The sequence below is a fragment of the Sesamum indicum genome, linkage group LG9 (genome assembly GCF_026168435.1).
Source record: "Sesamum indicum cultivar Baizhima isolate 11 linkage group LG9, ASM2616843v1, whole genome shotgun sequence".
Classification (NCBI taxonomy): Eukaryota; Viridiplantae; Streptophyta; class Magnoliopsida; order Lamiales; family Pedaliaceae; genus Sesamum; species Sesamum indicum.
Genome location: NC_142665.1, coordinates 24,428,415 through 24,438,637, shown reverse-complemented (window position 1 = coordinate 24,438,637; position 10,223 = coordinate 24,428,415). Strand labels below are relative to the sequence as shown.

Genomic DNA, 10,223 nt, shown 5'->3' with positions numbered 1-10,223 from the left:
ACTGAACCAAAAACATTGATTTCATAATTTTTTTCAAATAAAACTATAATAATTCGGGTTTTTTATGATTTTAAGACTAATTTATGATCATAAAATACCAATTTATTTAGTTTTATATATATCTTTTTATATTTCCTATTTTCATTCCGTTTTCTTCTTTAAAAAATATTTTTTTAAGAATTTTTTAATTAGTCAAAACAGTAGTTTACCTATTTCATCCCTCCCACTTTGTCTTTTCATTTTGAAAATTTAAATTCATCCAATGGTCAAATCTCATTAAGTCAATTAAAAGTCTAATGGCTGATTGTAATAAATTTCAAATTTAGTAAATCGGTCGTTAATCTTTGTTGTAATAGTATTACAGTTTTTGGATGCATGTATCCATAATGCAATTGAAATAACCATAATCAATAACATAAGTAAGTTTTTAATGGTTTGAAAATAACACAGGGGTTATCATGCAATTTTCTCTTTATTTTATAGTTGGCGCATCAGGTGGATGAATCTCTCGAAAGATCTTGGTGAGCCGACCCGGATGCTAATTTTCTATTCCCGGTTTGCCGTTATGGCAAAGGGAGCATGGCATTTTGTTATTTCTTCGCTTTTTAGGAGGCAAAGTGCAAATTACTTTGAAACGAATGACGATAAATATAAGCATAGAATATCAGAATCACTCGCAAAACATTCGTGGGTGGTGCTTTAAAAATGTATGTTACACATATATATACGTACAATTATGTATATGTATATGTATAGCTATAGATGCCAATGGAGGTCCACCGCTCCATCTCGTGCCTAAATCTGGGTGGGCGGCGATGAGATCGATCGTGGAGATAGAAAAATCCAATTCAGTTGCGGAGAAGTCAAAAGAGGTAGAGGCGATGGTGAGGGAGCTCGCGAGGTGGAAGCAGAGACGCGCGGCGTGGGGAGTGCTTGACGAAGACGATGATGCTGTTGCTCTGCATCTTTTTTCTTTCTTTTTTTGAATTTTTTATTTTATAAATTTTAACATATGAATTAAATTATTTATGTGTTTTTATATTTAAATATAAATATATTAAAATTTTATTTATTTTAATTTATATAAATAATATAATTTATTTGTTGTAATTTACATAAATAATTTTCAAAATTTATTCAATACAAAATACCTTAACTAATATTATTTAAGAAAAAATATCATGTAAACTTATTTACTATAATTTATATAAACAATATAGTTTTCATAATATATTCAACACAAAACAAATTAACTAATAATATTCTAGGACAAAATCATGTATTTCAATTCAAAAACATATAAATATTAAAATAGTCCTGAATATTTGATACTTTCATATGTAAAAAATTTATAATAATTTAATTTGATGTAAAAATATTTTTTACATATAAATATTATATGAATAATAATTGTTTAGTATTTATAATATTTTTTAATAAAATGTGAAAAAAAGTAAAGAATTAATCGAAAAAATAAAGAGGGAATATAAGCATAAATATAGAATCACTTTCGTCGAACAATCTCCTCTTTCTTCTCTTCTTTCCTTTTCTTCTGATTTCATTTTTCACCATCTCCATGGAAGAAGACACTTCCACAGCATCTCTCCCCAACTTTTGAACGAATGGATTGAGCAAGTTCGGCAATTCCAGTTTTTCCTATTGTAATTGCTTCCTTTCTTGTATCCCTAAAATTTTTACTAATGGTTCTAATATCATTGCAGAATCCAAGATTCACTCAAGAAACGGCTGATAAAAGACAACGAATTCGACTGAAAGTTATCCCGAATGAAGGATCAAGATTATGAGGGGATGGAAGAAATGTGAACCGAATGGATTGCGTAAGTTTTCGCAGTCCCACTTTTTAATTTCTTGCTTTCTTTGAATCACTAGATTTTTTTTATTAGTGGTTCTAATATCATTGCAGAATCCAAAATTCACTCAAGAAAGGGCAGATAACAGACTATGAATCACTGGAAGTTACCCGGAATGAAGGACCAAGATTCTGAAGGGGTGGAAGAAAATCAAGATTCTAAGGGTGAAGTCCTCAAGCACGTGGGTGGGTTGACTGGAGTTTCTCAAAAAATGACTCGTTAATTCATCATCTTGTGTTCCTGGCTTCTTGGCATTCAGAGAGCTCTTATGTACGAACCCAGTTTTCTTATTTTCAGTTTTGTTATTCAGATTTTGATTCTTGATATGGTACTACTGATTACACTTCTCGTGAATTCTTGTGTTGCATGCTTCTTGGTGAAATAACTATTTCTTTTCCTTCCTTTTTTTTATATATTTTTTTCATGTTTTCTTCTGGTAATGCTAAATCATTGGTGTTATTTAGAAATTTTTGAATACATTGCTCTATTTACAAGAGAAATGTGTTGTGGCCTTTGTGGTTGATCCTCCATTTTCTACAATTAGAGGCTTTATTTCCATAAGTTTGCCCTATTTTCCTTTTCATATGTGATAAAATATTCAAGGAAAACTACATGTTTTTGGGGTCATTTTCTGTGAAATTTAATTTCTGGTGTTGTTCTTTTGCGATATCAAGCTTTTTGTAACTTAAGCAGATTCTTACATTGAAGCAATGTTCATTGTTATTTTCGTATTGAATTTCTCCGTCGCTTAGTCCTATTAATCATTTGGCGTGCTTTCTCTTACTTTTGTCTTTGATAAAGAAAGGTTTGTGGTGAACAAATTGTTATGTCTTAACTATGATTCTACTGGTGATTGTGGGTTATGTCACTAGACCAGGAAATAATATAATTTCTTTTATTTTCAGGCACCAGTGCTTCTAGAACTTCTAGAGAAAATGAAGAATATATCACCTACACTGTATGGCCAGGTAACTAATTACTCTGTCTCAATAAATATTTTTCAGATTTTTAAATGTGACATGGTGGAAGCCATGTAACTGAAAACATAGGTGTAAGTATTTACACCCTCCAAGTCCCGGCCACCAAAAGAAAAAACAAAAGGAAGATTAGAAAAGAAAAGAAACAAGAGAAAGAAAACGCACTTTCTTATATTTTTATATGATATTAGGTGATGCATATGTACATTTTTTCCTGAATTAGACTTGGGAAAGATTGTTTAGCTTATATATATGATCAGCTACAAAATCGTTTTTTGTCCCTACGCTTGAATATTCATTGTACGATCACTTACATCTATTAGTTATGTATGTTGACTGATGATTGATTGCAATGGACTCTTTTCATCCTCGAGGCAAGTCGTTTTTCAATTTCCTGAAAAGATAAGGCATGATATTTTATGTGCATTCATCCTTGTAAGTAATGCCTCAACTAATGATATCCTTTTTGATTCCATGACTTTCCGGAACCTAATCTGCTTTCACGTGGTTGTCTTTCTTCTGCCTCCTGACACAATTGAATTGGATAGTTCACATTGAGAAATCTTTAACTCACTTTTTTTGCTTGCTTTTGCTTTATCTCGACAACTTTAGAGTTTCTAAAATCTCTATTTTCTATCAATTTTGTGGATGTGATCTCCTTTTCTTTTGAATTTATTATATTATAGCTATGGAATGATTTTGTGTTCGGAAATGTCGGTTATTTTGCCTATAAGCGATCATGGTTAATGCAGCTCCCTTTCTATGGGTTTCATTGTCATGCCACTCTTGGTCCTTATTGAAATCTTTGGAAAGGTCTGTAGGTAACGAAATCAGCGATCTATCTTAGGAGCAGTAAGTAATGTATATGCTTTCTACTATTATCTTTGATACCAATCAATTTCACCTATGTGGGTCTTGATGCATAAATGTGATTCTCTGAAATCTAAGTGCCATCCCTCCACTCTCTGTTTCTTCTATTTGAGATTTACTTTAAGAGATCTTAATTTGACTGTGATGAAGCTTCGTAAACCAATTGCTAGTTCCCTAGTTGATGAACCCACATAATTATTTTTGTGATGTGTCTCCAAAAAGGTTTCTTCCTTATGCAGTATCTATTGCTTATGCCTTTCAAAGAATGCCCGAATGATTTATCGATGTTCTTTTCTTCCGTGTGTTAGTTTTTTCATAATTCTGTTGCTTATGCCTTTCAAAGAATGCTAAAACTGTACTATGGAGGCAATATTTCTTCGCGCCCAACGCATGTAGCACACAATTATAAAAGGGTTTCACCTTACTTGGTATATCATTTTTTGTAATACATGTGACATGCATTTATTTGGTTCTTCACGTGAAGTATTAGTTAGTATATAACATCCAATGTATTTGATTATGCAAGTCAAGTATATAAGTAAGTATAGGTGATCTATAATCGTCTATTGAAACACAGAGGGGCTAGAATATATTGGTTGGCAAGTTATGTGCGAACTAAATGGCTTCGTTTCATCAAGCATAGTGCTGGAAACAAAAGGTTTAATTCGGTTTTAAACGCTCAACTGAAACACACATTGGTTGCTAAAAGTATGCATTTTGACGACATTCTAAAACCTAATGGTAGTTGTATCTTCATCTTCCTCTCTTCATGTTTCTAATGAAAGGTAACCAGTGCCCAATTAATTCTTCTCTCCTGATTTTTTCCCCATATTTTTAAATCGAGAAAGGTTGAAACTATTGATTTTACACTGTGTAAACAACAAAGCTCAAATTTACTGCACTAATTTCTGTGGAAATCCCTCACTGTCACCATTTTGATTTGAAAATAATGGGATCATTGAATTTTGAGGTTGCTCAAAATGTGGAGGATGCAAGCATTGGGTTGAGACTTACATTGGAGAACAAACCTCCTATCTCTTTGTGGACTTATTCCTTATTCATTTATTGAGTTGGGTTTTCTTCATGTGGTGGTTTCAAAAATTTTTGTTGTTGTACATTTAATATCCTTGTGTGATTTTACAGAAACCACATTCGTTTATGTTATTAACATCATCATCTTTGCAGGTGTATCATGGAAAAATATGTTGGAAAATTTATATTATGCAACAACGAATTATTTAATTTGTGAACTTTAAAAATAAAATGCTATATGCTAAATATTGAATGGTTGTCTAGATGCCAATTTAAATTTCTCTTCCAATATGAGTAATTTTTTGTGAATATTTGTAATTTCAGATTTTGTTAAATGATTTTTAAGGAACACAAACTTTTGGTAGCTTAATAAATATTAAAATGGAGAACTTTTTTCCTTTTTATTATTAAAATGGAGAACTTTTTTTCTTTTCATTTTTAAAATGGAGAACTTTTTTTCTTTTTATTTATATTACCCACTTAGTTTTCTTTTTTACTCAAAGATTTGTTCTCTCTTGCCAAATGTTTTTTTGTTACCCAATGAAGTTTTTAAAATCGGTATGAAGTGTGTACTAATTTCTCTTCAAAGAAAACGAAGTATAAATGGACAAAGTTTGGAATGTATTTAATCATTATTCATCTACTTGCTTTTTGAAAATGCATGAAATCTTGTAATTTTTCACTTCCTGATAAATGTGTTAAATTTTTTATTTTTGTGAATAATAACTGATTTAAAACATTTTTTTTTAGTTCTTTGGAAAACTTAGATGCACGTTGTTTCCTATTTTTGGAAAAATGGATTGATGTAAAATATATTTTTTGGTTTTCAAAGAAGTGCATAATTAATTTTTCTTGTGATAAATGATAACAAAAGACATGTATTATTAATTCTTGTACTTGCCAAAAAAGCTTTTTAAGATACGTTGTCACGTGTATTATAAAAATAATAAATATACTTGGCATCTAGACAAATATTCGTCAATTTAGTATGTGCTATTTTATTTTCTAAGTTCACAAGTGAATTAATTTGTGGTTGTATAATAACAATATTCCAATAAATTTTGTTATGATGCACCTACAAAGTCCAGATGTCAATAATGTGAATAAATATGGTGGTTTGTAAAATTTGTACAAGAATCATAAATGTTATGACAAACAAAAAGTTTTGAGATAGCAACATGGGAACCTAACACAATTTATGAATCAAGAATAAATCAACAAAAATAGTGGAGGATGATCTCCCGGTAGGCCTCAACTCTAATGTCTCCCGTATCCAACACATTTAATGTTGTCTCAAAATTTATAATCCTATGTCTTCCAAATGAGAATGGTGAGAATGTGAAGGTTCTGTAGAAATTAGTCACACATCGAGTTCTTGTAGTGTACAAAGAAAAATCCAATGGTTTTACCATTTTTTGAATTTTAAATATGGGGAAAAAATTTGTAGAGGGAATGGATAGGGACAATGGTTGCTTTTTTGTTAGAAAATGACAATGGGGAAGAGAGAGATACAGTACTTTGGTTCTAGATGATGTTGAAATGCATTTTTTCAAACAATCAAAGTGAAACAGTTTTAGTTGAGTGTTTAAATCCCTATTTCGACCTTTAGTTTCCCGCACTATTCTTAGTGAGATGATGTTATTTATATAAGCATAGAACTGAATACCAAATATATACTCTAGCGCCTTGAGGTTTAATAAACGAATATGGATAGACTATAGATTCCATGTTACAATTGCGCTGTGTATTACTAATAAAGACTCGTCCTTTTGTTTTCTTCAGGTTGACATTAGAGCAAAGGATTGCCTCGGAAGCATCATTTAAGCTAATATCAGTCGTCGACTGATGTAGTCGAAGTGGCGTATCATACGACACTATTGAAGTTGATATCAACAAAAGAGTTCGCCCGACGAACCTATCTTGGACTTGTTTCATAGCGACGAACATGTCTCAGATTGTCTTCTGAATATGCCTAATGGGTTTTAGAAGATTTTTTTTTTTAAAATGTAAATTAGTACTCATTGTTTGTAGAAAATTTCAACATTCTTTGTATGATATAAAAGATTGTACTTCTATTTTACCTAAAGCAATAAAGACTATTATTCGTTTTAAGTCCAAAGAAGTAAAATTTCTAACTTTCGTACATTTTCTTATTTCTATCCACTAGTAAAATGCAAGTGCATTGTTGTTAAGCATAAACTTTTTTAGAAATATTTAATTTATACTGAATGGCAATAACAGGAAATTCAATAAAATTGAGAAATATTTTAATTTTTATAAGGTATGAATATAAAATAACATTATAGAAAATACATAAGTTTTTAATTGTACGATTTATTTATGTTTCACAATATTGAATGATAAAAAAGCTTGTTTAGTTTATTCATTCGAAAGTACCATCAGCATGGGGGCATGAACAAATCCAAGATTTGGAAAATAGATCTTTAATGCTTTCTTTGTTTTATATATCTTATTAATTCATTTTATTTAATATGAGTTAAAAGTAAAGAAATTTGTAGTAGAATAATACGAGTTCCTTTTTCATCTATATGCTTGTCAACTCTACCTAGCATATGTCTGTACTGGATGCATATTGATGTGTCAATTTTGTAAAATACATTTTAATATTCTAATTATTTTATTTATATATTTTGTTAATTTATTTTCACAAAGAGTAAGAAACTAGAGAAAATTGTAGTAAAAAATACAAGCTTTTTAAATCTCTCTTTCCAACACAACTATCCGAACACCCTTAGTTTTGGGTATGTTGATGTGTGAAGTTCAAAAATTACATATTTGACTCTCTAGTCTTTTGTATTGTTGAATTTATTTGATTATTTTTGCTAAGCAGGGTAAAAAATATAAGTTTGTTTAGTCTATTTGTTTAGCATTACTCTCGGCATATCCCAAACTATGGGCATGTTGATTTGCGAAGTTTGAAAATACATCTTTAATGCTCTATTTTTTACATTATATACTTCTTTAATTTATGCTCACAAAGAAAAGTAAAAAATAGAGAAATTTATAATAAAAAATACGAGTGTTTTAAGTTTATTTGTTGACCACAACATTCTGCGCACCCTATGTTTGTGGTATGTTAATGTGTAGAATTTTAAAAATTGATTTTTAACACTTTAATAATTTGCATTATATACAATTTATTTTCTCTAAATAGGAGTAAAATGTAGTGAAATTTGCAATAAGTATTTTTTAGTTTATTGTTGAATACTATCCTGAGCCCATCCCATGATGGGAGTATATTGATGTGTGAGGCTTTTAAATTACATATTTAACATTCTAATTATGCATTATATATTTTAGTCATTTATTTTCTAAAGTTAATTAAAACTAAATGTATTTGTAGTTAGAAAATACGAATTTGTTCAACACGTCACCCGTCATATCCCATTCTTAATGCGTGATGATGAGCACTACTCGAACAATATATTTTTTATGTTCTATTTTTGTCCTGTTATAAATGACGCCCTAAAAATCCGTACGGCCTAAGGGAGAGAGCTATCATGGAGAAAGGGTAGTCGAAACCCAAGGATACACTCGGCCCGAGGAAAAGGAGCTTAAGTTGGGGTCTTCTAGGAAGGTCTGTTTAGCTAGGGCTGGAGAAGGAGTCGGAAGGCTTACCATAGGCCTAGAGTAAAGGCTAGCGTGGCCGCCATATGGACGCAAATGCGTTCCCATATGTATGTGGAGGGAAGCTAAGCAGCTAGCTCAAAGACACAAAAATAGGAGATTTATTCAATTGGTTCAACACTACCCTTACCCTAGGTTGAGGACATGTTGATGTATATAACTGTTGGGATTGAGATCATGCCACGAGGGTGCACCACCTCCCCCACGAAGCCATACAAGGAGGTGTTCAGCTTTATCAAGCGGATGTCCCCCAACTGCATCTGGTCATAGGCTTCCCTAAATAATATGTCCGTCGATCTCCCTAAATCTATGAAAATTCACCCTACTTCATAGTTGGCTAATAATGCAGTGATGATTAGAGAATCATAGTGGAATGCTTTTAGGCGTCGATCGTTCAGTTCGTCCGAACTGGATGAGGGGGTGTCCTTTATCGCCTCCACATCCAATACCTCTTTCACGGTAATGTCATGTACCTCTCTCATCAGTGCGTTTCGGACATAGATCTGGACCCCTCTTTTTGGGAGGGTTTTGAGTTGGAAACTTTTGCCTATTTTGTTTTATGGAAAACTATCTCATTTACCCAAAATTCACATTTGCTTAACTTAGCATACAACTCTTTCGTCACCTACTCCCAAGTGTTCTCCTCGTTGTTGCATCCCTTCCATTTCACCAAGTACTATGCATAATTGCTCAATTCCACCGGGCCTATTGATCAAATGTTTAACTATAAGTGTTGGGATTTAATTAAACTCTATAGTAGCGATAAATTGATATAAAATTTTGTAGAAATATTTAGAAATTATATTTAAAAAGTATTAGAAAACTTTATTTGGGAAATATTGTATTCATTAAAATAAAATATAATATTCTCGTAATAAGTCAATTATGATATTTTATTAAGAACAATACTTATAAAAATATGAGGGGTGTGAGCAAGTGAATTCTTATTAATTGGTTGATAAATTAAATATATACTTAGAAAGTTTAGTTAGTTAGATTATAATGGAAAGAAAAATTTATTTCAGTATAAATAGAATATTAAAAGATTGTTGAAAATTGTATGAATAATATTTAATGTTCTATTTAGAAATTGCAATATTCTTGATATACTAATTATATTCATTATAATTCATTATAGGATCCGAGGATAAGGTAGATGACCAAACAATTTTCTATTTGCTAATTAAAGCATTGTAAGGTCAAAGTAAGTAGATAATTATTATTATCTTTATATGTTTCCTTCCTTGTGATACTACTTTTATGTAAGTTTGTGACTCATGCTGAAACTAATTTATATGAAATTGTATGGATGGTGGATAATTTAATTTAAATGACTATATTGTGAAAGTGAAATCATAATATGCATTAAAGTATTACATTGGTTGAATGATGTGTTGTTGGTGCTTGTAAATGGAAATTCATAGATATATAGTTTTACGTTACTAGTTGTTTACAAGAATGGTGATTTTATGGAAATGAGGGAGTGCTGAAAATTGAATATAATTGTGATGTGAATACTCCTTGATGTTGTTGAATAACCTATGTGGCAAAATGAAAAGAAAAGAGCTATGATGCGATATAAAAAAAACTATGATATATGAAAAAAAACTATGATACAAATTGAGATTGATGACCCTTCGTGACATGTCAAGGGGACTTACTTAAACATTATATAATAAATGGTGAAATTGAGTTGGTGGAGAAGAACACTACATTACCTTCTGGTAAACAGATTAGGAAAAGAGGAGTATTGTCTTGTGATAAAGTTTATTATGCTGAGATTTAATTAACTATATTCTATATATATTGTTCATTTTGTCTTGTC

General features: G+C 30.9%; 1 long non-coding RNA gene across 1 annotated transcript; it reads left to right on the top strand.

Moving 5' to 3' along the window:
* The first annotated feature begins 1,309 nt into the window (after positions 1 to 1,309).
* On the top strand, positions 1,310 to 6,862 carry LOC105177318 (uncharacterized). Its single transcript, XR_849042.3, has 5 exons — positions 1,310 to 1,635; positions 1,722 to 1,838; positions 1,925 to 2,141; positions 2,777 to 2,839; positions 6,533 to 6,862. It is a non-coding gene; the product is annotated as an uncharacterized LOC105177318 (long non-coding RNA).
* The last annotated feature ends 3,361 nt before the right edge of the window (positions 6,863 to 10,223 follow it).